At 44.0% G+C, this 27038-nt stretch overlaps 3 long non-coding RNA genes across 8 annotated transcripts in view; 1 reads left to right on the forward strand and 2 right to left on the reverse strand.

Moving 5' to 3' along the window:
* LOC147008319 (uncharacterized) overlaps positions 1-951 on the reverse strand; it is a 30308-nt gene extending 29357 nt beyond the window's left edge. For 2 of the 3 annotated variants that reach the window (XR_015053506.1, XR_015053504.1), the window contains exon 1: positions 671-951. This is a non-coding gene — a long non-coding RNA (uncharacterized LOC147008319). Of the gene's footprint in view, positions 1-366 lie in introns of all 3 variants that reach the window. The other variant, XR_015053505.1, reaches the window with a different exon arrangement.
* The window catches only part of LOC147008318 (uncharacterized), a 134516-nt gene that overhangs the window by 30850 nt on the left and 76628 nt on the right, over positions 1-27038 (forward strand). The window contains exon 2 of one of the 2 annotated variants that reach the window (XR_015053508.1): positions 9803-9909. The exons of the other annotated variant lie outside the window; for it this stretch is intronic. This is a non-coding gene — a long non-coding RNA (uncharacterized LOC147008318). The remainder of the gene's footprint in view (positions 1-9802; positions 9910-27038) is intronic. 2 annotated transcript variants of the gene reach the window in all.
* Positions 7693-19048, reverse strand: LOC147008320 (uncharacterized). Of its 3 annotated transcripts, none has more exons than XR_015053519.1 (4): positions 18735-19048; positions 16669-16771; positions 9203-9903; positions 7693-9119 (listed from the first exon to the last, which is right to left on the reverse strand). It is a non-coding gene; the product is annotated as an uncharacterized LOC147008320 (long non-coding RNA). The 3 variants fall into 3 exon arrangements; XR_015053518.1 differs by lacking the exon at positions 7693-9119 and having other exon boundaries at positions 9776-9903; positions 18735-18834; positions 18922-18998; XR_015053517.1 differs by lacking the exon at positions 7693-9119 and having other exon boundaries at positions 9776-9903; positions 18735-18834; positions 18932-18965.

A 27038-nucleotide genomic window follows, 5' to 3' on the forward strand; every position in this document is an offset into this window, starting at 1 on the left:
AAATGTTGTTCTGACCAACGTTGACCTTTGATGTATTGTATGTTGTGTCCTCTCGTATCTGCAACATTCCGTTCAATAAGCTAATCCGATACTTGAATACTCTTACACACAAGTTTACAAACCCCCATCCTCATGCACACTCAAACTCTCTCAAACACACACGCACGAAATCCAAACACCAAAACCCCTCAAAAGGACAAACGTGAAAACACAATGACATGCTTGGGGCGGCCAATCACAGAGAGTAACATCACGTGAAGCAAACTTTAACTTACTCTCAGTTCAAAGTCCAAAACTCCATTTCAAATGGTCGTGTTTTGTGTGTGCGATTGCTGATGATAATTCATCTGTTTTTGATCGCTCTACCTGCACGTACACCTGTGCACGTCCGGTCTCACATGCAAGGTGAAGATGAAACGACGCTCAGTCTCACCATTTGGCTATAGCAGTCACACGATGCCCCCATTCTGCTCGGGAGAACACTTAACACCGGGTCCACAACACCTGTGCAGTCCCAGAAGATGAAGACCGTTCGGTGGTTGGAACGTCGGACTTGAACCTTCCCTTGTGTGCAGCTGGACTATTTAGTAGCAAGTTCAATTTTGAATATATGGATCTTCCCAGTGACTTCCAGTTTGTATATTTTTTCTGCCAAAACATGTGCACTCACCTTTGCCAGCTGCTGAGCTCCACGACCCCCGATTTTATTGTGAGCCAAGGAAAGAACAAGAAGGGTGCAGGTTCGGAGACCCTGCAAAAATGAGAAAGCATCATTGTGATTTCCAACACTCCTTAAGAAAGTATAATAGTATTTGCATTATGTGGAAGAGAGCCCACCAGTGCACAACCCATTAAAGGGATGATGTCCTCATTGAGGAGCATCGAGGTGGTTTGCTTAAAACTTCAAGGGAAAGGGTCGAACGACAGCTCAAGAGGATATAATCATGGATAATCGACCTTGGGGATATGAGAATATTCAAAACCAACAGAGGATGTTGATTGGAACAGTGTCATGGTACAAGTCATGCAAGAAGCAGGAAATTAAGTTTCACTCAAATCAGCTGAAGGTCCTCATCGAGTCTGCGCCAACAGATACGGAACAAGAAATGGGGACTCAATGTTGTTACACAGATCATGGAGGGTCAACTAAGACTGTTTGAACCAAGAAATGTGTGACTGGCAGTGTCAAAGGCTCCAACAAGTAACTGCAATGGGATATAATTCTCAATGGCCCCAGTTTTTTTTTTAACTTTTTCGACAGGATCTCAGGCTCATGGAGGAGCTGTCACATGATACGTACCTTGAAGGTACATGTGTTATGTAGACATCGAGGATGAGACAACACTCGACCTAATTTTTCTCCGCATCAGATAAACACGGCTAATGACCTCAGGAGGAGGTTAATTAACTTCCCCTGTGCACTCTGGGTGCTCATGACGCCACCTTGTGAAGTCTCTTGTCCACCTGCGACCGCATCCATAGTTTTTCACCCTCAAAATAAATGAAACTGGTGATCGTTTTATTTTCTGAACAAGATCGAAGTTCGTTTGTACATTAACTTTGTTGAGGATGAAAGTGACGGAGGTATCAGCATGCCGACTCCCGCGTCCACTTAATTTTGTCGAACTGTCTTATTCTCATTTTCAAGAATTTGAAGAGAGAGGAGAGGACACCAAGAAGTTTTTATTTTTATTTCTTTTATTAAATATTATAAAGAGGATTTTTTTTGTTTGTTTCTATAAAAAGGAAGAAAAGGGATTCATTCCGGTATCATACATATTGTTACGAATCTGGAAGCCATGAGCACACAACAGACAGGTCCCCGTAGCTCAGTTATTTTGTTAAATGTGTATAGTTAGAATTTCGTAAAGCAACAACGCCCATTTTCGTTTTAACAAAAACAACAACAACACTGCGCCCGGCAGTCTCCGCCATTCCAAATATGGTCACGAAGCGTTTCGCTTTGGCTGCGCATGTGCACTCACCTTTGCCAGCTATGGCCAAATAAGGGTATGCGGCATTTTCCGCCCAATGGGCGACGAGCAGGCCAGAGCCGGGGCGATCATTGGCAAGAAGGCGGAGCTGCGACACGCCGAGCACCCAATGAGAGCAGGCCACGGACGAGCGGACCGCGCCCCGAAGGACGAAAGAAGGAATTAATAATTGCGTCCCGCGTGGCTCAAAGCGCGTCTGTCTGGGTCTGCGGCGGACTGCATCCCGCGCATTGGAGGTGTCTCGTCTGGCGCATTACAGCGAGCGTCGACCATCTCATCAAGGAAGACCACCTCGTCTCGCCTCCTCTGGGTTCGGCTGCCCTGGTCCGTGCTTTTGGCAACTGGAACTCCAGGAAGGTGCGGACGTCGAGCCGCGCGAACGCGGCCAGGTAGGCAGCACGTTATCTTCCCTCAGCTCGTCTTCTCTCCAAGCTGGAGGGGCAATAACGACCTCGAGGTCCATGTCTTTCTGGGTATTTATGTGTGCGTCCGTGGGCCCCGTCTATAAGTAGGATTGTTAAGTGCTTTTCGTTGTACATTATTTGCATTGCTTAGTCGGATAACTCTGCCCTTACGTGCTCCCCTCGTCCCCCAACTATTGTTTATAAATTTCCCTCTTGTTGAATGTACCAGCTCATTCTTTGTCATTTCTGCCATTGGTTTGCCACGGTGCGTATTGGGGATGAGGAAGGCCGTTGCCGTAGTTGTACATTTGGACCGACGGGCCTCGGTAATCATCCGCTCGGGTTACGCACGGTTCGGGCACGGTAACGGCTCGTTCCACTCAAGGCCTGCCGAGGGTGTGAATTCCCGGTAAGCTTTGCCGCGTGGGTACTACTCCATATGTTCGAATTATTGGCGATTCATGGTCCTGTAAGGGACCCGCACTTTCGGATTTATCTGAAAGGTACGACCTAAATTCCGGGTGTTCGGTGGAGCCAACTCTACTGCTCCCCCGATCGGTCGTGCTTGCCACCTTGACCCGGCCCTACAACAATATTTCTTGTGGATTTCTGCCCTGAAAAAGGGCCGTTTGGGTTTGATGAAGCTTTTCAGCTAAACCAGAGGAAATCCTCGTCAATGGTTTCATCGTCGAAGACAGCGCGTAACTCCTTGTCTGAATCAGGGTAGAGCAAGTCCCCGTTGCTGTCACCGTCATTTTCAGCCTCCACCTCCCAAATGATGTCGTCCTCTGTGCCGTCCATGTTGTTGGAGATGCAGCATTTCAGAAATGCTCGCTTGATGATGTCCGACGGTATCTCCTCTCACACCTTGACGATCCTGTTGTCATCTGCAATATGAAGGAAGCAGGAGAAACGCCACAATGCCAAGGAACATCAAGAGGTACGAACCACTCCTCCGTCCACATGATGATGTCACGCCGTCATCCGCAGCACACGTGATACAGTGTATTCGATACAATTCACTATGAAGCTAAACACTGCAGATCCAGCCGCAGCTCATCGGAATGTCGACTTTTCTCATCCTCTCGCTCTTGGTGTGGGTCTTCTCCCCACTCATCCAGTAAGACCAGCAGCGATGTCGCCCGTCCTTGAACAGGCAAGCATGACGGTGAATCGGTCCTTCTCGTGACCAGTCGTGTTGACCGTCACAGTGTTGATCGTGACCAGTCGTGTTGATCGCCGTCTGCAAGCTTATTTGAGGTGGGTGCTCCGACATTAGACTCGAGCTGTTTTGAATAATCCTTTAGATGTGAGCCCAGATGTTCTTCTTCTTCTTTTGTGTTCAATGGCATTTTCAGAGCCGCAAGGCTCGACATGCACCACGCACCTAATCTCCGGGTGACTCCGGACGTTTCCGAGCACGGTTAATAAAACGCTGCACAAGCTCTTAATCTGAACTGATTTTCAAAATTTAAACGGCGGAATTGAGCTTTGCAGCAGTTCTGACTGCTAAAAAGGTAAAGGTGTTCATTTGGAATACAATTGAAATTCAACTGATCGTTTTTAGCTCGCCTGTTCGAAGAACAGAGAGCTACAGCGATACCCCCAGCGTGAGCGTGAAAATGTTAAAGTTTTTGGTGCAAGTTATTTAGAAGCTTGCCATTCATTTAATATGTGGACGAGGATGCTGGTATTTGGCATTGAGGTTCCTTTGGGGTATGTTATTGATGTAGTGAAGTTGAATTTAAAAAATAATTTGAAATGTTTTAAATTTTTGAACTGTTTTGAACTTAACTTTTTTGAAGCACATCAACGTTAAAGTTTTTGGTGCAAGTTATTTAGAAGCTTGCCATTCATTAATATGTGTACTCGGATGCTGATATTTGGCATGGAGGTTCCTTTGGGGTATACTATTGGTGTGGTGAAGTTGAAATGAAAAAATAATTTCAATTTTTTTAAATTTTTGACCTGTTTTGAACTTAACTTTTTTGTAGCACATCAACGTTAAAGTTTTTGGTGCAAGTTATTTAGAAGCTTGCCATTCATTAATTTGTGTACTCGGATGCTGATATTTGGCATGGAAGTTCCTTTGGGGTATACTATTGGTGTAGTGAAGTTGAAATTAAAAAATAATTTCAAATGTTAAAAATTTTTGACCTGTTTTGAACTTAACTTTTTTGTAGCACATCAACATTAAAGTTTTGGTGCAAGTTATTTAGAAGCTTGCCATTCATTTAATATGTGTACTAGGATGCTGATATTTGGCATGGAGGTTCCTTTGGGGTATATTATTGATGTAGTGAAGTTGAAATTAAAAAATAATTTCAAATTTTTTACCTGTTTTGAACTTAACTTTTTTGTAGCACATCAACGTTAAAGTTTTGGTGCAAGTTATTTGGAAGCTTGCATTCATTTAATATGTGTACTAGGATGCTGATAATTTGGCATGGAGGTTCCTTTGGGGAATATTATTGGTGTGGTGAAGTTGAAATGAAAAAATAATTTCAAATGTTTAAAATTTTTGACCTGTTTTGAACTTAACTTTTTTGAAGCACATCAACGTTAAAGTTTTTGGTGCAAATGATTTTTTAGAAGCTTGCCATTCATTTAATATGTGTACTAGGATGCTGATATTTGGCATGGAAGTTCCTTTGGGGTACATTATTGGTGTAGTGATGTTGAAATTCAAAAATAATTTCAATTTTATAAAAATTTTGACCTGTTTTGAACTTTACTTATTTGTAGCATATCAACGTTAAAGTTTTTTCCTTTCTAATGTTTTTATTTACCACACTATTTTTTACTGATTACAACATATAAATACATATATTGCTACAAAATTATTTGGATCAGACTCACTGCAATGCTTTATAAAAAATATTATTAGACGAGTCTTTTAAAAATGATAAATTTATAAACAGGCGAGCATTGGGTGGCTTTGACACCAACTCTCTGGTTTGGACTGATGTTTTTTGTCTATACCCGTGTATAAGCCGCAACCCCAACTTTTCCCTTTTTTTGCCGAGAGAAAAGTGCGGTTTATACACCGAAAAATACCATAGTCCTTATATTGTACGTCCATTTCCCTCGTGCTTTGGAACGCTTTACTGGCTTGTAAGGAAGATTGTTCTTACATTCCAGAAGCTTGTTTTCATTTCCGATTTTGCTGTTACTAATGAGAAAGTCAGTTCCTTCGGCTCCCTGAAGGGTTTAGACAGGATCCATGATCTGCAGTTGTGAGCTGCTACTCAAATGTCTTCAATAAGTCCCTTAAAATAAAAAAGGTATAAAAATAGCAACATTTGGGTTAATTTTCCCTTTATTCAACAGTTTATAATTAAATATGAAAGAGAATTCAATTGATTCCAAAAACAAAGATGGAACTAGAGAGATCATTGAACACCTTACCCCACGCAATCTTGAGAATAAAGGACGTGGGCGGCGGGGTCTGCGAGCGGCAAATTTGATTGGTTGAGATGATGTAAAATGCCATCATATTTTGTTGAAGTACTACTGTTAAGCTGAAGGGTTTTTTTGAAAGTGCCAATGAGGCGATTTGTGTTCCACAGTGTTTAAGAACGGTGTATAATTCAATTGAAATAAAATAAAGGGTTTTAAAGGTGGAAAAATACATTTCGGAAGTTTACCGCAGTCGATGCAGCGTCTTTTACATCACCTTCAACAAGTTACATAAATTATTTTTTGCCTGTTTGTGTCCTTTATGACGTCCTCAAAAAGAGTAGGTCTCCTGTTTGGAATGATTTTCAATTTTGTTCAAAATCTAACAAATTAAATTGTTCCTCGATCACAAACTGGTGTTTGTAGACAGACAGACCAAGTGGTAATAACTCAGTGGTGTTCGTTACCTGAGCAATGGATGCTGCTCCTTTATCCGTGATATGGTTTAAAGCAAGGTTGAGATTCAAGAGCACTCTGTTGCTCGACTTGGTGTTACCGAGAGCTTGGCCAAGCAGGTCTGCACCTTCGTCATCGATCTGGTTGTTTCTTAGTGAGATGTGACTGAGACTGCAATGGAAAGTACCACCTTCAAAGTGTGCATAGATTGAAAAAGTATGTAATTAAGCAAACAAATAAAATACTACAAAAGCACAACTAGAGATTTATTGAAAGGCAAAAACAGGAATCCACTATTTCTACCACATCGGTCAAAATATTGTGTCCTTGAGAAAATGTCACATTCGTCATTGATCCGATAACTTCAACAAGGCCTGTTCACCATCAGGATCTGTTCAACATCCCTTACAGTCGGGTGAAAGTGAGGAAAACGCCTTGCGTGTGAAACACCAGGTTGGCAGTTTATCGCTGGATCGTGATTCGAACCCAGACTAGACGGCTCACAGATGTCACCACGAGGGTATCAAGCCGGCCGGCCTCCCTGAGTTTCGTTGTGGTGCAACTTTCACACCCGAATGGGACCAACAACTCCTCCGGTTCACGGACTATGAAATTATGAGGACACAAGGAGAAAGGGACAAATGAACACTGGATACATTGAATATGAAGCTGGGATCTGTCGTGGAAGTTTTGGCCACCTCGAGACAGAAAGAACTTTTCGTTCAGCAGTTGAAGCTGCTAATTCAGTCACAAAATATAAGACAAACAATTTCACAAAGAGTACATTGAGTATATTTGTTATCCCTCCAGGTCGTGGTTAATACATCAAAGGAAGTTAACTGAACAAAGAGAGGCCTTTTGAAGAAACAACAGGTGGAACTTTGTGAGGTTAAAATCACAAACACAGGATGAAAAAAAGGTCCCTTATCGGTGCTTGCTCCAGATGTTCTTGGGTGACGGGAGGAAAGAGAATGTGATTTCTTGCCCTGGCCATCAGGGCCAGCGAATTATCGATGAGGTTTTACAAGGTCTTTTACGAAGGAATGTGTACAATGCCTCCCGACTAGCTTTCCCAGCACGTATTTCTCAAAGCACTAACTCAAGCAAAAAAAAAAAAAAATTGTACACCTCGTCGTGGCTCGCATGAGAGCTAACACACAACGCACAGCAAGGGGGGTAATGAGACAAGAGGGGCGGGAGTGGGAAGGCCAAAATGGGGGAACAGAGACATTAGGAGATCTTTGGAAGGGAGAGGGGTGGGATGGGGAACATGGGGAAAACAGGATGAACATTACAGGGACTTTCAGGAAGGAAAGCAGTGAATTTGAAGAAGGTGGGCTTGGGGTGGATTAACGGGGGTAGAAAAGATCAAGGATTTGGATGGGGGGGGTGGATAATAGGTGGTGATAAACAGCTGTTTTGAAGGCCTGGAGGGAAGAATGGGATTGAATAGAGTGAGGGAGTTTATTCCAAAGGCGGGAATAAAGAGGAATGAAAGAGTGAAGGTGAGCAGTGATTCGTGATTTTGGTAGTTTTACCAGAAGGGGGTTGATGGTAGACCCTGAGCGCCCTGCAGAAATGTGGTGGGGACAAATCGTAGAGAGAGCAGGGGGAGGCAAGACTGGAGAGAAGACGGTAGAAGACAGAAAGACCACCGACCTGCCTGCGGTGAGAGAGTGAGAGGCCCCCAGACTCAGCGTCATCGCGGGAGATGCCAATGATCTGAAATGCCTTGGTTTCCTCAGCGTGAGGCCGAGAAAGGTGGGAGGCAGGAGCACCAGCCCAGAGGAGAGAGCAATCCTCCATCAGGTTGTGGATGAAAGCTTTGTAAGTGGTCAGGAGCTCAGGTGGGCCGAAGAAGGACTTTGCACGACGGAGGATTCCCAGTCGGCGACTGGCTTTGGAGGCCAAGTTTGAAATGTGGCTTTCTCAGGAAAGATCATGGCAGATCGTGAGACCCAGAAGCTTGAAAGAAAGGACTTATTCCGGAGGATTGTTGAGAAAGTGGATGGAGGGGTTTTCCAAACGGTCCTTTCGGAGAGACATCGTGATAGTGTGAGATTTGTCCGGATTGAAAGACATGTTCCATGTGTTGGACCAGTTTGTGATTTTATCCAGATCTGCAGTGAGAGAAGAAGCTGCTGCTTGCCGGTCTGAGGGATGACAGATGGTATGGCAGAGGGTGGAGTCATCAGTAAAAAGATAAAGAGGATTTTCCAGAGAATGGGAGAGAGAGAGAGAGAGAGAGAGAGAGTAATTGGCATTTTACCTCATTATAAATGAAATTAACAATTCAGTTTCCCACAGATTCAAGCATCATGAAAGCATGGATTGAGAGTTGGGAACACGAAGCATGCCAGGGTAGTCTCTTGGAAGGGACTTTAATGCGAGAGGAGGCCATTTGACCCATCAAAACCTGCGCTATGACTGCCAACCTGTGGTTTTGTTTGCACTTTATCCTTTTCATTTGCAGAATATAACAACCTCCAGCAATAAATGCCCTTGTACAATCTCTCCTGGAGGCTTCATGTTGAACATAGAATGTGAGGACCTGCGTGGAATCACAAAGCGCACTTACAGGCCAAGGTTGTGTTGCAGTCTGTAGTATGGCTGCTGAGGAATAGGGTTGCCCTCCAGTGTCACACATCTGGAAAATGGAATGAAGACCTGTGTTTGCATCTGGTGAAAGGTCGGTTCAGGTGTTCACGACGAGCGGCATCCGAGGCAGTCATTCAGAATTTGATGCGTGCTCGTGTGAGTCGAGCGTTGCTTGCGATCACGATGAACGTACCTGAGAGCACCGCACTGCGAAAGCGTGGACACGATCACGCTGAAAACATTGTCGCTGATCCAAGCGTTCCAGAAACTGCAAAAAAGCCAAGATGCATTAAGATGATGATCCATGACCAAAAAAGGTGGAACAATGTTGATTTGTGAGGGAGCACACACCTGATGGAGCATAAAGTGGAAACAAATGGCAAACACGACTTGAGAACTTCCATGAAGTTCTCATTCAATCTCCAACCTGCACAAAGGAAACTTTATTTAATTTTTTTTCTCGATTTTAAGAAGAAAACAACAATATTAATGTATCCAAGCTGTTATTATCACCTGGTTATTAAAGTGAGCTATCACCTGGTTGTTTGACCTGGTGTAAAATTGGTGTAAAACCTGGTGTAAATTTGACCAGCTATCACCTGGTGGCCAAATTCCTGCCCTAACCTACAAGAGGGCATTGCATCGCAGCCGCAGCAGCACAGATTACTTATCCACCATTCTTACTGATGAATCACGAGATGATGGCATCTCGACAGAGAATTGGGGTTGAGGACTTTGGGTGGGGAAGGGGTATAAAGACTTGTAGTGGGGGAGGGAATTTGAAGATGTACAGTATGTATATCGGAATGTATATATGTGTATGTACATCAGACGTATGTTCATCAATCTCTACTTTTCTTGCCGCCACAAACCCGTTCATGTCTCACAACCTCGGATGTGCAATGCACAGATTTCTCTTCTTTGTCCATCATTTCCTTCGTACTCCGCCAGGATGCACGGCATGAAGGACGGGACTCGTTCGCCGATGCAGCGTTCCGTTGATTCAGAGCTCGCCTCGCTGCTCATTGTGCTTCGACTACGAACCACCGTCCCTACAGGTAAAATGTGATGTTTGAAGAAACACGAGTTTCAGGATGAAAACAAATGAGTTTCGTCATTCCGAAGATGTTCTTCATTTATAAGATGGAGAAAATTTTTAAGGCGTAATTATGACGTCATAGGTCACCTGGTGACAGGCGCAATCCTGGAAAAACCGAAAAAAAATTGCATCTCTATAATCTCCGAAACCACTCCACGGAAAAAAAAATTACACATGGTTCATTGTCAAGTACTCCCCATGGGGAATAAGATTTGTTTATGATGATGTCATCACTTTCTTCATTATGACGTCATAATTCGACAAGCACCAACGCTTGATTCGATAAGTAATGAAAATTTTTTTCTTTGCAACTGCTGGTCCAATTGACACGAAATTTTGAGCATCGGTGGTGCGGCTCCTCCTGTAGGAATTTATAATCATAATTATGACGTCATAGGTCATGTGGTGCAGGCACCATCTTGGAAAAATATTGCACCTCTATATGTCCAAAATTCTCCATGGAAAAAATTGAAACATGGCTCATTGTCAAGTACTCCCTATGCGGAATATGATATGTTAATGATGATGTCATCGGTGCCATCATTATGACGTCATAATTTGACAAGCACAGCGCTTGATTCGATAAGTATGAAAAAAAATTCTCTGCAATTGTCGGTCCGATTGACATGAAATTTTCCACATCGATGCGTTTCCTCCTGTATAATATTTTAGTCATAATTATGATGTCGTCGGTCACGTGGTACAGGTGTTATCATGGAAAACCGAAAAACTTTGCACCTCCATATCTCCGAAACCCGCTTCCTGGAAAAAAATTTCCACATGACTAATTGTCAAGTACTTCCCTTGGGGAATAAGGTTTATTCATGATGATGCCATCGGTGGCTTCATTATGACGTCATAATTCGACGCCTTGGACGGTGCAGGTGACAATTCCCCTTCAAAAAAAAAACTTTCTTTAAATACTGTACATGAAATTACTGCATTTCATTCAGACTAGAGTCCAGTTAGGATCCTAATAATTTGAACTTAAACACGTACAATTCAAAATTATAATTTTTTTAACACATATAACTACAAAATGATATCTTTTTTTAAAACTAAAAATGTCATTCTTGTTTGACTGCAGGTTATACTTTCCTCTTTCGCTCAATGAGTTGGAATCAAAATAATATTTCGGCACCACGGGAGGAATGTCCTTGATTCCTGATCGGGCGCAGAGCTCTTCTAAATCTTGCTCAAAGTTTCCTGTGCACCGGTAGCCCTCTGGAACATCGCAACACAATATTTCATGACGTTTCAGGAAGTCAACATTCTTTTCGTGCTTTGCAGCAAGCAGATCGGATATGTACGGTATATGCGTGATGTGGATTTTTTAAACCCACCTTGTTGTGATCGTTGTCCTCCTGAAGGATTCTAACTGGCCGATTGTGGAATCCTATTTGACTTCAGACAGAGTTTAACGTTTGTCCGATTTGATTATAAAATCCTACAAAAAACCCTATCGACACTGATAAAACTGATGTCCACACAAGTCCTTCCTTGTGAAACAATTTATTTCCTAATTATACACCATACACTTCTCACCCTTGTACAATGAACTTAAGAATCCCCATTTGATTGCAATATTATTTGGTTCTATTTCATTTATTCTTACTTTAGTAAACAGTTAGACCAACCGTATTCAATTCACTTCTACATTACATCAGAGGGTTTTATTCTAACTTGGTACTTGGTCAGTTCCAAGGAGTACAAGCCACTGAGAAACTATACTTCCTCACGTGCTTGCACTGAGAACGATTTGCCTTTCAAAACATTTTATACTTCCATGAGAGAGAGGTTGGGGGATATTCACCCAGACTGTAGACGTGTCTTTTAGACAAAAAGCCACTTCGTACATTTTCTAAGCAAACGTTCATTTATCAGCTCGGCCACTCTGCTCCAGAACAACACATTTCTTATCATTTAGGGCAAAAGTCTTTTGGCCAGAAATGACAGCCAATTCAGTTTGCAGCATAAAAGTTACATTTCTGAAACTCCATTTGTTACAATTTTAAATACATTAATATAAATTTTTCCCCCACACATTTAATATAAATTGCGGAACCGAGATGTACATGCATGTGTGTATCGCGTATTTGTGTATGTGCAGTATGTTTATAGGAATGTATGGACATATATATATATATATATATATATATATATATATATATATATATATATATATATATATATATATATATATATATATATATATATATATATATATATATATATATATTGTTGTGGTTACCAAATTCGCAAACCACCATTCAGGTCCCTTAGGTGAGGTATCTCGGTAAGTGCATGTGTAGTTAGGCCCAAACCCGTTGTCTAGTGGGAATACATGTCATTTATGCGTGCTGCGACTCTTCAGGATAGCCGTTTTTCTTTTACTATCTTTATTTTGGACCAACCGCCATGATTACAACCACAACCACCGCTTCACCACAACCGCCACGACCTTCCCGTCACACCTCGCAACCGTAGCATCGCCACCGTTCTTGCCCCGCTGTGGGTACCGGTGTTGGACTCGTGCAGGGCGCCCGTCGAACAGCGTGTACAAAATCACGGATTTTGTGCTTCAAAAACGGATCAAAAACGACACACGCCCACTTTTTGCCGTCCAATCGGTGAGCGAGGGGCGATTTGGCCCCGCCTCCAGAACGATCGATATATGCAAATTTGTGGATCAAAAAGCCTTCACGCCCACTTTTTCTCGGGCCAATGGGGAGCGAGGTGAAAGGTCAAAGGGAGGGGGTCAAAGGCGAAGCTACGGGGGGATAAAAGGACGGTGTTCGTCAGTCAGAGCGGTGTGGAAGTCTGGAGCCCGAAGCCTGCAGTAGCTGGAGAAGCTGAAGAGAGTCGAACGAGGAGAGCCCAAAGAAGAGTCCAGGGTGGAGAGTCCAGAGGCGGAGAGGCGGCAGCGGCGAAGGCAGACGAGGGGGTGCTCGCGTCGGTGCCAGGAGCTGCACACCCGAGGGAGGCCGGCAGCGCGTCCTGGCCGAGGTGGAGACGCACACCAGGGACAATAAAGATCCTCTATACCCCGAGCATCAACAACCCCCTCCTGTTTCCCCCCGCGCTGAGATAGTGCGACCAAGGGGGCCCCCTTTCCCACCCCCTGCCAGACACTGTCCGCGAGGTCCGCGGAGTGAGGCGCCATCGCCGCTCCGCGTCACATCACCAGACGGGTAGGCGCGACCCGGTCTCGGCCTCAGGCCCGCCTCATCCTTGAGGGTATTTCTTTTCCTTGGTTTTGGGTATGTGTTGTCGGCGCCGCCTGTGAAGTAGAATTGTATAAGTGTTGCCGTGTGCTCGGTAGTCGGTATTAGCTCTGCATTGTTTTCGCTTTTATATTTGCTTTTTGTGTAAATGGAATTGTGTTTTCTTTTTTTTGTGTGCTTTTGGTGGAATTGAATATGTGTGCTTCCCGTGTGCCGCGAATAAATGTGCTTTATTGTTGAACTGTCTCCCGCTTCGCTTCGTCTTTTCCTTCATTGAATCCTCATCTTGCTTCACGTAAAGGGTTGGTAGTGGGCTGAATACGCCCGATAATTAATCGAACCGTCGAGGTCGACGATAACACCGCTCGGTTATTCTGATAGTACGGAACGGGTCGCTTAAGTGGCCCGTGTCCGAAGTCGACCTGCGGCGAGGTGCGATCGCCCGGTCTACCCTCCGCGTGGGTACTTAGGTAGGTCGAATTCGGCGAGCAACCCTATCCCACGCGGGGGCTGATTGGCTCGATCGCGGTGAGACCGAAAGGTCCACCCGTGACTGGTTCCCGGCGTTAGTCCGAGAGGGTCACGACTGGATTGTCCGTCCGGTGGGCGACGTGCCGCGATTCGAGTTACGTGGCCGTCAGCACGCCGGCGGGCGCGAATCCGCAACAATATATATGTTCCATGTGTATGTTTGCATGTCAGTGTATTTAAAGTGCCTATAGAAAGTCTGCACCTCCTTTCAAAATTTTCACTGGTTTTTTTTGTCTTATAGCCTGGAATTAAGTTGCATTAAATCAGACATTTCCCACCTTTATATACACATCGTAACCCACAACTTCCAAATGAAAAACAAATTCCACAAATTTCCAAAAATTAATTAAAAAGTACAAAACTAGAATATTTTCGTTGGATGATTGTCCAACTCCCCCCCCCCCCGAGTTAATACTTGCTGGAAGCACCTTTGATAGTAATTACAGGTGTGAGTGTGTTGGGATAGGTCTCTACCATTACTTGGCACACCTTGATTGGACAATATTTGTCCATTGTTCCGTACAAAACGGTTCAAGCTCAGTCAAGTTGTGTTGGGGAGCGTTGATGGAGAGCAATCTTCAACCCATGCTTCTTCGATTGGATTTTGGTCATGGCTCTGACTGGGCAATTCAAGGACATTTATCTTTTGTCCTCAGCCATTCCAGTGTAGCTTTACCTGTGTGCTTCGGGTCGTTGTCATGCTGAAAGGTGAACTTCCATCCCAATATCAGCTTTCTTGCAAAGGGCAGTAGATTTTCTTCGAAGATTTTTCTGTATTTTTGCTCCATTTTCCCTTCTTTCCTGAAAAGTGCCCCAGTCCCTCCTGATGAGAAACATCACCAGAACATGCTGCCACCACCATGCTTCACAGAAGGGATCTTTGAGTGATGTGCTGTGTTGGGTTAGTGCCAAACGTAACGTTTTATATTTAGACCAAAAAAGTTTAATCTTGATTTTGTCAGACCACAAAACTTTTTGCCACACGGCTTCAGAATCTCCGGAGTGTTTTTAACACCTCAAACGGGACTCAAGGTTGGCTTTTTTGAGTAATGTCTTCCTTCTTGCCACCCGACCATGCAGGCCAGACTTGTTGAGTGTCTGGGATATTGTTGTCACAAGCACACAGTGAACAAGCTTTGCCACAAAGGCAAGTAGCTCTTTCAAAAGTTGGCATTGGCCTCTTGGTGGCCTCTCTGATCAGTCTCCCCCTTGCTTGGTCATCCAGTTTGGAGGGACGGTCTGATCTCGGCAGGGTCTTGGTGGTACCATATGCCTTCCACTTCTTAATGATTGTCTTGAATGTGTTGCAAAGGATATTCAAGGTATGAAATATTTTTATACCCATCTCCTGATCTGTGCCTTTCCACAACATTATCCCGATCCCGGAGGTCTCTTGAACGCTCCTTGGTGCTAATGGTTGAGTCTTTTACTGTGATATGCACTTCCCAGCAGAGGAAACCTTCAGGAACGGCTGATTTTATTCTGAAATAAAAAGAATCACTGCAATCTAACAGAGGCTTGATAATAATATGATATATACATAATACGATAATATGAGTTTGCGAAAACTCCCAGGGTCTGTTGGCCATCTCGTCAGCCCACTTCTTTCTCCATTGAATGTTGGCTGGTCGAAGAAGAGGTTTTCTCCGAGCTGCTCTCTCCCATGGTAGCCCCGTTGATTAAGGTACCGCACGGCAGTTCTTGAGCTAATCTGGACCTCCGCTGCAACATCTGCCACCTTGCAACGGGGAGTTTTCTCAATGGACCGCTTGACAGCTCGAAGACATCTTTCTGAGGGCCCTGATCGATCCGAACGAGAAGCTGTGGATTCCTTGTCTTCGCTTGTGAATTGCACAATCAACCGATTGACCGTAGGAAGCGCAATGCCAAGGTTCTGAGCTATCTGACACTGGATGACTCCACCTTCCGAATGGCCAATAATTCATCCTCTTGGAAAATCGGAAAGTTTGTGTGCTCCCTGGGTTCGAGCCATAGTTAATTGTCGTACAAGACCCAGGAACTCGTTTCTGCAAATAAATAGTCGAATATTAGTTCAAATCACTGAGTAAAACTGTTATACAGATGAAATGAAGAAATTTAAGTTGTCCATTTACTTCTGTCATGTCCTCTGTACAATTTCCAATTCGCTTCTCATTTCAATTTACAATGTTTCAACTCTAACCGTGTCCGTCATCCCGCCTGCTCCAGTTTCTTTACCTGCTCTTTACATCTCCACTGGGCCATGGTTGGATTCCCCTCGAAGACCCAGCAGCCGTGGCCTCCATGCCCACCCACTTGGGGTGTGCCCTCCGTCCGCAGGCTGCCTGCTGCAGCCTCCGCTCGGGACTCCCACGGGGTCCTTCCCTTTGCGTCTCAGTGCTCCCACTCCTGCACCAATGTCCATGAGGGACACTGCACAAATTTGCCTTTGCTGTACCACCTCCTTTCCTGAAAGGCTTGTGGGAGATTATTTTTGCACCCCAATTTGCCTGTTGGCCCTATCCTCTCCAAGGGTTCCTGGGGACATCAAGCGCGCCCAACACTCCGCCCAACGTTTCTGTTGAACACTCCGGGCCTTCAGGAAAGCCTGGAGAGAGCATTTATATTCATCCCTCTCCAATCTCCAGAGGCATGTTCGCATGCATGCTCAATCATGTGGCATCCCCTGCTCTCCCCTCGGCTTGCTCGGCGCATCCTGCGCAGGAGCCGTGCTCACACACTCACCACACACACACACACACACACACACACACACACACACACACACACACACACACACACACACACACACACACACACACACACACGGAGTAGTGTTCGTTATGAGTAAATTGTGCTTCATTTCATTTATTTTGAGAACATTTTGGGGTTCCATCCACAATGTCGTTTGAGAAGAGTTTCAGAAATGCTTCAGATCTGCATCTCCAATCATACGTTGTGCCCTTTCATTGGTAAACCCTTACCATCGTTATGAAGACCATCACGTTCGAGAGTGACTCTTTCCGCTGACATCACTTTCACTTCCTTCAGAAAGTTATTCTGATTTCTCTTCCACGATCACCCAACCTTGAGTTTTGTCCAAGGGATGAAGGTTGCAGAAAACATGAAAACATCAAGAAGTGAGACTTGCTTTAAAAATTAATAAAAAAGGAAATAAACAAATAAATATCTACAAACAATGTTCCTAATTATCTCTCAACTGATATTATTATCCCAACACTTTTTGAAAAGGGGGGACATTGTAATTGGCTCCATCTGTCTGTCCGTCCGTCCGTCCGTCACACTATCTCCTCCTAATAGGCTGGGCAGAAATCCACCAAACCTGGTACTTATGAAACGATATGCAATCAACAATGGAGACATATGAAATGTGCTCCGATTTTTGGGGATTTGACTCCCCGGTTCATGCCCCAAGTTGGGGGGGACTTAAGGGTCACAGGGGTCAAAACGCAAAAAGGAAGTTATTTTTTAGAAGCTTGCCATTCTTTTAATATGTGTACTGGGATGCTGATATTTGGCATCGAGGTTCCTTTGGGATATATTATTGGTGTCATGAAGTTGAAATTAACAAATGATTAAAAAAAAAATTAATTTCAACCTAATATTTGTGTCAAAGCCACCCAATGCTCGCCTGTTTATACTTGACGCTTGCCATTCATTTAATATGTGAACTCGTTTACTGATTACAATATACAAATACATATATGGCTTTAAAATTATTTGGATCGGACTTCACTGCAATGCTTTATAAAAAATATTATTCGACGAGTCTTTTAAAAACGATAAATGTATAAACAGGCGAGCATTGGGTGGCTTTGACACCAACTCTCTGGTTCACTTTCAATGTCAACCATCAGGTGAATAATCAGTGAAAATGTCCTCAGGTTCTGATGAACCTTAATGAACCAGCAAATGCAATCACGTGATGCACTTCCAAGAAGCACTGGAAGCTAAATTCAAGGAGAGGCGTAACAACGGCCTGCGTGCGATGTGACAGCAGCAACCGTTGTGCTTTGGTGGACCTCTTCACTCGAGATGTCTGCAATGTTGAACGTTTTTGATTCCACAGAATCCAGGAGAGACCGATGTGATGTTGGAGACACCAGCCCAGAAAAGGAGAGCAGTACTCCATTTATCTGCGGACAAAGGCCTCGTGGTTGTGAGCAGTTCTCATTTCTCAAGGAATGACTCGGAACAATGGAGGATACCCGGTGTGTAACTGGATTTGGAGGCCAGCTTTGTTACGTGGAAAGGTCATGACTGATGATGAGGCCAAGAATTTCGAGAGACTGGACCTCTTTCAGTGGAAATCCATGCGAAGAGGCGGGTTCGTTTGACGATCCTTCTGGAGCGACAGGGTTGATTTGCCAGGATTTGAAACTATTCCATTTTTCAGATCAGCATCTAAATTCCAGATCAGCAGGGAGAGAGAGAGAGAGAGAGAGACTCAGCTGCCGTCAGTCCAGCAGTGGGATGGGGGCACTGCACACGATTGGAGAGGTCGTTTTTGTAGATGATGAACAAAATGGAACCGAAGACACCACGTTGGTGTCGCATCCGCCGGTAGGGAAAAAAGGAGAGGTTTCCATTGAGAGCAACGTGTTGATGGTGTGGGTGGAAGAAGTCAGGAAGACAGGTGTGAAGATGGCCTTATATGACGAGAGGTTCACCTATTATTTGAAACTTTGCTGATGGAGGAGCAGCAGCTTGTCCGCAGTGGAGTGAATGGGACAGAATCCACACTGACGGTCAGAGATGGAGCTGCTTGAAAACAGGAAACACTTGGACATCAGAAACAATGATGGATTCTCTGACTGTACTTGTAATTGGAAGCAAGCTCACCGGTCTCTCGTTGCTATGGAGTCTGTTTTGCACCTTTTGGTGGATGGGAGTGACTTCCATGCGGTCAAAGGAGGAGGACCACATCGAAGAGGAGAAACAAGAGCAGCAGAGCATATTTGAGAATACAGGAAATAGTCATCGGGACCCGCAGCCGAAGGAGGCCGAGGCCGGTCCCGACTTTCTGTACCTTGTCAGGTGAGGGTTGGGTGCACCGGATTTGGACCCCAACACCTCTCAGACCCCCTCCACTCCTCTGTTCTTCGAGGTCTTCATCATCAGACGAAGCTCTGAAAAGCATTTTCCAAATTATCTCTGGATTGTGAAACCCCATTTCGTTCCACACAATGACAAGAGTTGCCTCGAAGTACACTGACATGGATATACCAGGCAGGTGCTGCAGTTCCCCCGACCATTCACCCCCACGAAGTCATAACACCACCCAGCCGTCCCGAGCCCTCAGTAATGAGAACTGGTGAACAGACAGGAAATAAAAAAACCAGCAAACACACGTTCAATTCGAAGGGGAAATTTAACATCAAAAACAATTTTTACCACAAAATACAAGCCACAGCTCCAGGACGGGCCGGTTCAAAAAAAAACTGTTTCAACGTCATGACGTCACGCGCTCAACGGCGTGACGTCATTTGCGCGCAGCCGACCAACGTGAATAAACGTGATACGCCGCGTCTTTCCATCAACTCGGATTAATGTGCTTTAATTTTAGTCCGTTTTAGTTTCCGATGAGAATGATATATATATATATATTTTTTTTTTTTACCACATTTGTTACAAATATATTTTGCGAGAACAATTCGAAATCGCGCGCACTTATTGAGCTGGTATTGGCAAAGAGGAATATAAAACAAGAATCATTGTGGTGGATCACGACGCATTTTATTCCTCCGAATAGCAATGTACAAGCAAAAGTCTCTGAGGTCTTTGTTCCGAGTTCCACGTTGAAATCATTCCAGAGCTATGACGTCATCTGACGTAACTTCCTGTCGTTAAGCCCCGCCCTCGCGGGGTGAATCGATCGGTTGCGGACGCACGTGCATATCCGTATTATTATTATTATTATTATTATTATTATTATTATTATTATTACATTTTGTCTGTATTTTCTCTGGAAACTGCTCGTCGGATTGACACTAATTTTTCACCAGACGCGCAACTTACTCATGCAGAATGTTTTAATGATAATTATTATGATGTCATAGGTCACGTGGTGTGGCAGTCGGGTTGGGAAAAAAAAAGGAAGCAACGTTGGACCTTTATAATCTCTGAAACCGCCTCCATGGAAAAAGTTGAAAATCAGACCCGTCAAGTACTCCCCATGGGGGAAGAAGTGATTAAAAAAATGATGTCAAAGGTGCCTTCGTTATGACGTCATAATTGCACACGTCGAACGCTACATCCGATCAGTATGAACATTTTTGAGAGTCATCTTTGGATAAATTGATCAACACAAAAAATAATTATGACGTCATTGGTCATGTAGTTCGGTAGCCATATATATATATATATATATATATATATATATATATATATATATATATATATATATATATATATATATATATATATATATATATATATATATATATACATATATATAGCCTGGTGTTGGCGCAGTGGTTAGGGCAGCGGCTTGGGATCCAAGAGGTCCTGAGTTCAAGCCCCGTTGAACCACTGAATTAATACACCAGGGGGTTGACTCAGCCTGTCATCCTTCTGAGGTCGGCGAAATGAGTACCAGTATCCTGGGCCGGTGTATACCCCGGATAAAATAGGTGTACCATGTCCCTGTGTCGTAAGAGGCGACCAGGGTTGCGTCAGGAAGGGCATCCGGTGTAAAACATGTGCCAAATCACGATGCGGATCATACAGATGATCCGCTGTGGCGACCCCTAACAGGAGCAGCCGAAAGAAGAAGAAGAAGAATATATACATATATATATACATATATATATATATATATATATATATATATATAATTGTTTAAATTTCAAAATTTTTCTCTGAAACAGCTGAACAGATCGAGAATAACCTTCACAGGTATGACCACCTGTCCATGAGGAACGAAAAGTCCCGTCGGCTGTCACGTGGTTTGGCAGCCACATTGGATTTACCCAAAAACCTTTTTAAAATCTTCTTCTCCAGAACGGCTGAACAGATCGAAGGGAAACTTCACACTTGTTTCCTGGACCTTGGGAATACCGGCGTGTTCATGAATATCATTGATTGGTTAAATGGTTTGGAAGCCGTATTGGATCGAAGGAAATGTTTTTTTGAAAACTATTTCTCTTGAACAGCTTCATCGATTGATGTGAAATTTCACAATTATGATCTCGCAGTGAATGGGGGAATATATGTTATAAATTTCGACTTGATTGGACGCAGGGTCTGACGGCCAGAATATTTATATTTTTTTTTTGAATCTGTGATCTTTTTAAATTTTTATTTATTTAATAAGGCTCACTTGGCTGCAGCTGGATGGCTTTGAGGGTAGCAGAGTAGCAATTGCAAACCCCAGTCCTTTCCAGGTTCCTCCTGGTGACTTCATCTCTGTTGTTTTTTTTTTTTTGCTTGTTCGGGTTCCTTCTGATGACTCCAATGCAGTCCCTATTTTATGTGGTCTTCCGTTTGATTTGAATTTCTTTTTTTTTTAATTACAATTTTGGCACCAGAGGAGTTGGCTCGCACCAAGTCCTATAACCCCGACACTACCCCATCCACTCTCTTCTCCACTTACTTAACCTCCCCTCTACTTTCATCCCCTTAGCTCCCCTCGCCTCCCCCACAATCGCCCTGGTTGTTTGTTATTGTCTTTCTGTTTCACCCACAGATAAGGGTGAAGCAGAGAGGTGAGTTTTCCATTGACACTCTCATGCCTTGATCTTCATTGCCCGGCCTGCGAGCCACCGGCAGTCCCTGGTGGCCGAAAGTGCGGCCGATATATAATAAGCAAATGCGAAAACACCCCATGATCCGCCATAAACGCTGTCAAATTGACCCGTTGAAAAATGAGTCATGAATGAGTGCTGGAATAGGTCGACGGAGGTGACGGAGTGTGAAAGTTGAAACTCCATTACCCCGGCTATCCATTCCTTCACCCTACCTGCAACAATTCTCAGGTGTGCCATTTCTACACATTTCCTTCTGGACGGAAAAACTACTCTCTCTCTCTCTCTACAATCCCAGGTATTCCACACATCAAACATCCATCACAGTAATCGTGTTTGAGTTTTGCTGTAAATTATATTTCTTTCTCATTCATTGGTTTTGTGAAAGTTCCTTCCTTGTCCACAAATGGTAGATTATGGACAGAAATCCTTTATAAAATGGATTATGGTAGTTTTCATTCTCTGATATATTAAAACTTCCATTGTTTTTGTTTTGTCGAATGGAAAATATTTCAGTCGAAGAGGGCAAACCTTGTTGCATCAATCGAGATGTAAGTTGTGTGCATCTTCATCGATTGAGTGTGATTTTCGGTTGAGGGTTTTGAGGGACCTTCAAGGGGACAAGACGTGATTTGCGAGGTCTGCTGGAGGCAGGATTTCCAGCTCACATCTTGGCACCTGGAGGAAGGTGTGGACTGATGATTCTTGAATGTGAGAAGGTCGACAAGTGAGGTCGGGCTGCCAGGTGAGTCATGGTGAAGAGAGGGGTTGAGGAAGCAGAAAGTAACTTTCGTTCTGCAACTTCAAATCCCTCTCTTCAACATGAACATTCAGCTGCATGTTCTTCCGAGCATTTTTTGACGTTATTCTTCATCATCGAGGGATACGACCACAACAAATTTTTCAAGTTTCTAAAATACTCAATTCTCATGCGATTGACAAGAAATTTGAAGAGGAGTTGTGGGAGAGGGAAGGACAAAACAGTCGGGGAACAGAGACATGAGGAGATCTGTGGAAGGAATTGGGATGGGGCGGAGGACATAGGGTAAACAAGATGGACACAACATGGTCTTTCAGGTCCTTACACGACAGGGAATTTCAGGAAGGAAGGCAGGGAATTCGAAGCTGGGTTTGGGGTGGATTAGCTTGAACAGAAAACATCATGGTTTTGGATGGGGGAAGACAAGACATGGTGGGGAACAGCTTTTTTTGAAGACCTGGAGGGAAGAATAGGATTGAAGAGAGTGTGGGAGTTTGTTCCTAAGGTGGGGAAAAAGAGGAATGGAATGAAAGAGTGAGCAGTGATTCGTGATTTTGGTAGTTTTAGCAGAAGGGGCTTGCTGGCGGACCTTGAGCGCCATGCAGAAAAAATGGGGACGACATATCTCAGACCGAGAGGGCCGGAGAGGAGACGCTAGAAGACAGAAACAGCACCGACGTCAGGGTGTCACACCGTGTCAAAAGCACGTGATATGTCTCGGGATACGGCTCTCATTTCATGTCTGGCATTGAGGACCTCCATCCATTGTTGGGAGAGCAGAAGCAGCATATCCAGGGTAGAGTGACCTGGTCTGAAACCAAATTGATGATCGTAAGTTAGGCCATTGGAGAAGAGGAAGGATTTCATGTCCGAAGCGATGATGGATTTCATAACCTTCCTGATGATTGGGAGAAGCTTGTCCATGAGCTGAGCCCAGTATTTTCATGAATTGGTACCAAATTGCGGGATAAAACGAGACACTGCTTTTTGGATAGGTCATGACCTATAGTTTGAGAATTTATTTGCTTGCCAGCTCAAACGCGTAGCTTTCTTGGAGAAATCCGCTCGAGGGGGCACTTCAAGGAGGTTAAAATACCGATTTTTTTTTTTTTGGGCATATTTGTTAACTAGATGCCATGTAAAATTGTTCTAACTTCAGTGTCAAGCTGAAACTGAACTGAAAAGGGTAAAGAAAGGGAAATTTATTTGAATTTTTTTGCTGAAATGAGTTGAAATTTCAAATTTTAAACGCAATTTTCTCCAGTTTTTGTTTTCTTGAAGCCAGTAACTTCATCGACCAATTCCTAAAATATCGCTGTGCAGAATATACTGAGAGGTTTTGTTTGGTCTAATAACATGTTAGTTAAAATTTGAGGCATGTGTTAGCGTCAAAAATTAACTGGCCGGGGGAGGGGGGGGTGGGGTAGGATGTTTTTGAAGCTGTAGAAGTTTGACGTGATATCGACATTAAATTTGTACTTGTAACTGACTGTGCATCACAGACATCCTTGCCATCACTGTATAAATCACTGAAGTCCTTAATCTTCATCATCACTTTCATCGTTATGGGAAGACTCATCATCAGAAACGTCCAGAACGAAGTCACTGTCCTTCGTGTTGCTGCAATCCTTTTATCGGCATTCGTCCGTACATGGAAGGTCATTGTCTAACCAAACGCAATCACCAGGTTCGCACGCTTTGCGGCACTCACAGAACATGAAGTCCAAAACTACCTGTGATCCAACATATTTCAAGTCGACCATCGTCAGTTGTGCGCCAGCCATGGTTTTCTGGAGCAGGCACATAAGGCTTTGGATCAAGGGATCGTCTCCATACAGCGGCCTGGTAATTTGCTCTTAGCATGTGTTGGTTAAGAATGTCTGCACACGGTGGTAGTTGCCCGGATTCTACAACACCCTTTTTAGCGCGCCATAGATTGAAGCGTAGAGCGTTCACTTCTGTATCATGGGTTCGGGACGCATACAGCTGGCATGTAAATGCCTGCAGAGTATCAACAACATCCCTATTTAATGTCCATTCACTCCCCAGCTTAGACAATGCATCCAAGAACTCCTTATTTTCCTCGCATCAACTTCAGTCCCTTGATCTTGCCCGTACCTGAGAATGCACTGACCGAATCGCACCCTGTGAATGCGTGTAGACCCAGCGACGAATTGCCATGTAGTCCTATTCTCGCTTCAATCGTGTCAATGCTAAAGAGTCGAATCCTTCCCTTAGACGAAAGTCGCACACATAAGCGGGTGCTGATATGAGCATTGAATGCCAAGAGAAGCACAAGAATATCAGTGTCTTCGGCAACGATGACGACTGATTTGAAACCCGATCGAGCAGCGTGTGACGCATGGAGTAAAACCCTAGTGTCCGCTTCCTCATGCGCCGAATCAAGTTCACGCACTTCCATCACAGTATCCTGCGCAATTCGGAGGCATTTCGAATCAGCTGTTACGTAGAGTTCTTTCTCACCGATCAATGATTGTCTCTGCTGCCGGTCATTGGCCATCTTGGACGCCATTTTGGATTTCCAACTGATTTTGATCATCAGCAACGACATCTATACAATGTCTCACGACTCTCACAGACGACCAGTATTCATAGCATGGGTCAACATCCGTCAGGTTTTGATTATGTTGGAAAAAATAGAATTTTTTTTAGAAAATCGCATTTGAAATTTGTAATTTCGATTCATTTAAGCTAAAAAAATTGAAACAATTTGACAAAATTTTACCTTTTACATGACATATAAAGCCTCCAACTTGATTTAGGATGATTGTCCATTGCATCTAGTTGCAAAATCTGCAAAAAAAAAAAAAAAAAATCAGAATTTTGTCCCCTCAAAGCGCCCCCTAGCGGATTTCCCCAAGAAGGCTCCGCTTTTGAAATGGCAAGCAAGCGGATTCTTAAACTGGCGGTCATAACCTACTCAAAAAATGGTGTCTCGTTTTATCCCGCAATTTGGTACCAAATTTTGGTCTGGCTCATGGACTAAGCGTGATTCGTCTGGAGTTGCAGGGATCTGTTTTTACACCTTCTTTTTGAGAGTTGTAATGTTTTCTAATTTCCAAGTAGAAGGCAGATGACCTTGATCAAATGAGAGGGTGAATGGGACAGAGAGAGGGTGAGCAAGAGCTGAGGAGCAGGTTTTTAGGACACGTGGGCTGATGCCGTCTGGAACGTTTGCAGAATCTGAGTCGAGGTTTGACAGCAAGCTCTCCACCTTGTCAGGAGAAAAGGAAACAGAGTCCAGGGACAGCTGGGTGTGACTGGGTAAGGTGGGTGGAGAAAGCAATGGGTTTCGGATACAAGAGTTAGAAGCGAACATGGAGGTTAGGCATTCAGCCTTTTCACGTGATGTGTCAGCTGTGCGTCCATTTGAGGTAAGAGAGGGGATGGAGAGGACACACCAACAGTGGGGTAGAGGGGAAAAATGGAAGGAAACTTTGAGGAATAAAGATCATGCAGAAGAATGACATCAAGGGAAGGACGACACAGGTTATGAGCAAGAGGCTTATCTGTGCCAACTCTCAGTCACAGAAGAATGGTGACAGAGCAGGAGGTTGAGGGGGATACATGATAACCTGGAAACCTGGAGAGAGGTGTGCTTCGAGAGGGTTAATGAGGTAAGAAAATATCATGAGTAAGGATGGGGAGTGACCTGAGATGGTGGTAAACAGCTGTGTTGAAAATCTGGAGGGTGGAATGAGATTGAAGAGAATGTGGAAGATGGTTCCACAGGTGCTGGTGGGAAAAATGAGAAAAGGATGAGTGCTGGAATAGGTAGACGGAGATGACGGAGAGTGAAAGTTGGTACTCTCTTACCCCGGCTATCTATTCCTTCACCCTTCCTGCAACAATTTTCAGGTGTGCCATTTCTACAAATTTCCTTCTGGACGGAAAGACTACTCTCTCTCTCTCTCTCTCTCTCTCTCTCTCTCTCTCTCTCTCTCTCTCTCTCTCTCTCTCTCTCTCTCTCTCTCTCTCTCTCTCTCTCTCTCTCTCTCTCTCTCTCTCTCTCTCTCTCTCTCTCTCTCTCTCTCTCTCTCTCTCTCTCTCTCTCTCTCTCTCTCTCTCTCTCTCTCTCTCTCTCTCTCTCTCTCTCTCTCTCTCTCTCTCTCTCTCTCTCTCTCTCTCTCTCTCTCTCTCTCTCTCTCTCTCTCTCTCTCTCTCTCTCTCTCTCTCTCTCTCTCTCTCTCTCTCTCTCTCTCTCTCTCTCTCTCTCTCTCTCTCTCTCTCTCTCTCTCTCTCTCTCTTTCTCTCTTTCTGTCTCTCTCTCTCTCTCTCTCTCTCTCTCTCTCTCTCTCTCGCTCTCTCTCTCGCTCTCTCTCACACTCGCTCTCTCTCTCTACAATCCCAGGTACTCCACACATCAAACATCCATCACAGTAATTGTGTTTGAGTTTTGCTCTAAATTATATTTCTTTCTCATTCATTGGTTTTGTGAAAGTTCCTTCCTTGTCCACAAATGGTGGATTATTTTCAGAAATCCTTTATATAATGGATTATGGAAGTTTTCTTTCTCTGAAATATTTACACTTCCATTCTTTTTGATTTGTGTAATGCAAAATATTTCAGTCGAAGAGGGCAAACCTTGTTGCGTCAATCGAGATGTAAGTTGTGTGCGTCTTCATCGATTGAGTATGATTTTCGGGTGAGGGTTTTGAGGGACCTTCAAGGGGACAAGACGTGATTTGCGAGGTCTGCTGGAGGCAGGATTTCTAGCTCACATCTTGGCACCTGGAGGAAGGTGTGGACTGATGATTCTTGAATGTGAGAAGGTCGTGAAGTGAGGTCGGGCTGCCAGGTGAGTCAT

Source organism: Eptatretus burgeri, chromosome 20 (genome assembly GCF_056783735.1).
Source record: "Eptatretus burgeri isolate ZD-2024b chromosome 20, Ebu_testis_v1, whole genome shotgun sequence".
NCBI classification, from domain to species: Eukaryota; Metazoa; Chordata; class Myxini; order Myxiniformes; family Myxinidae; genus Eptatretus; species Eptatretus burgeri.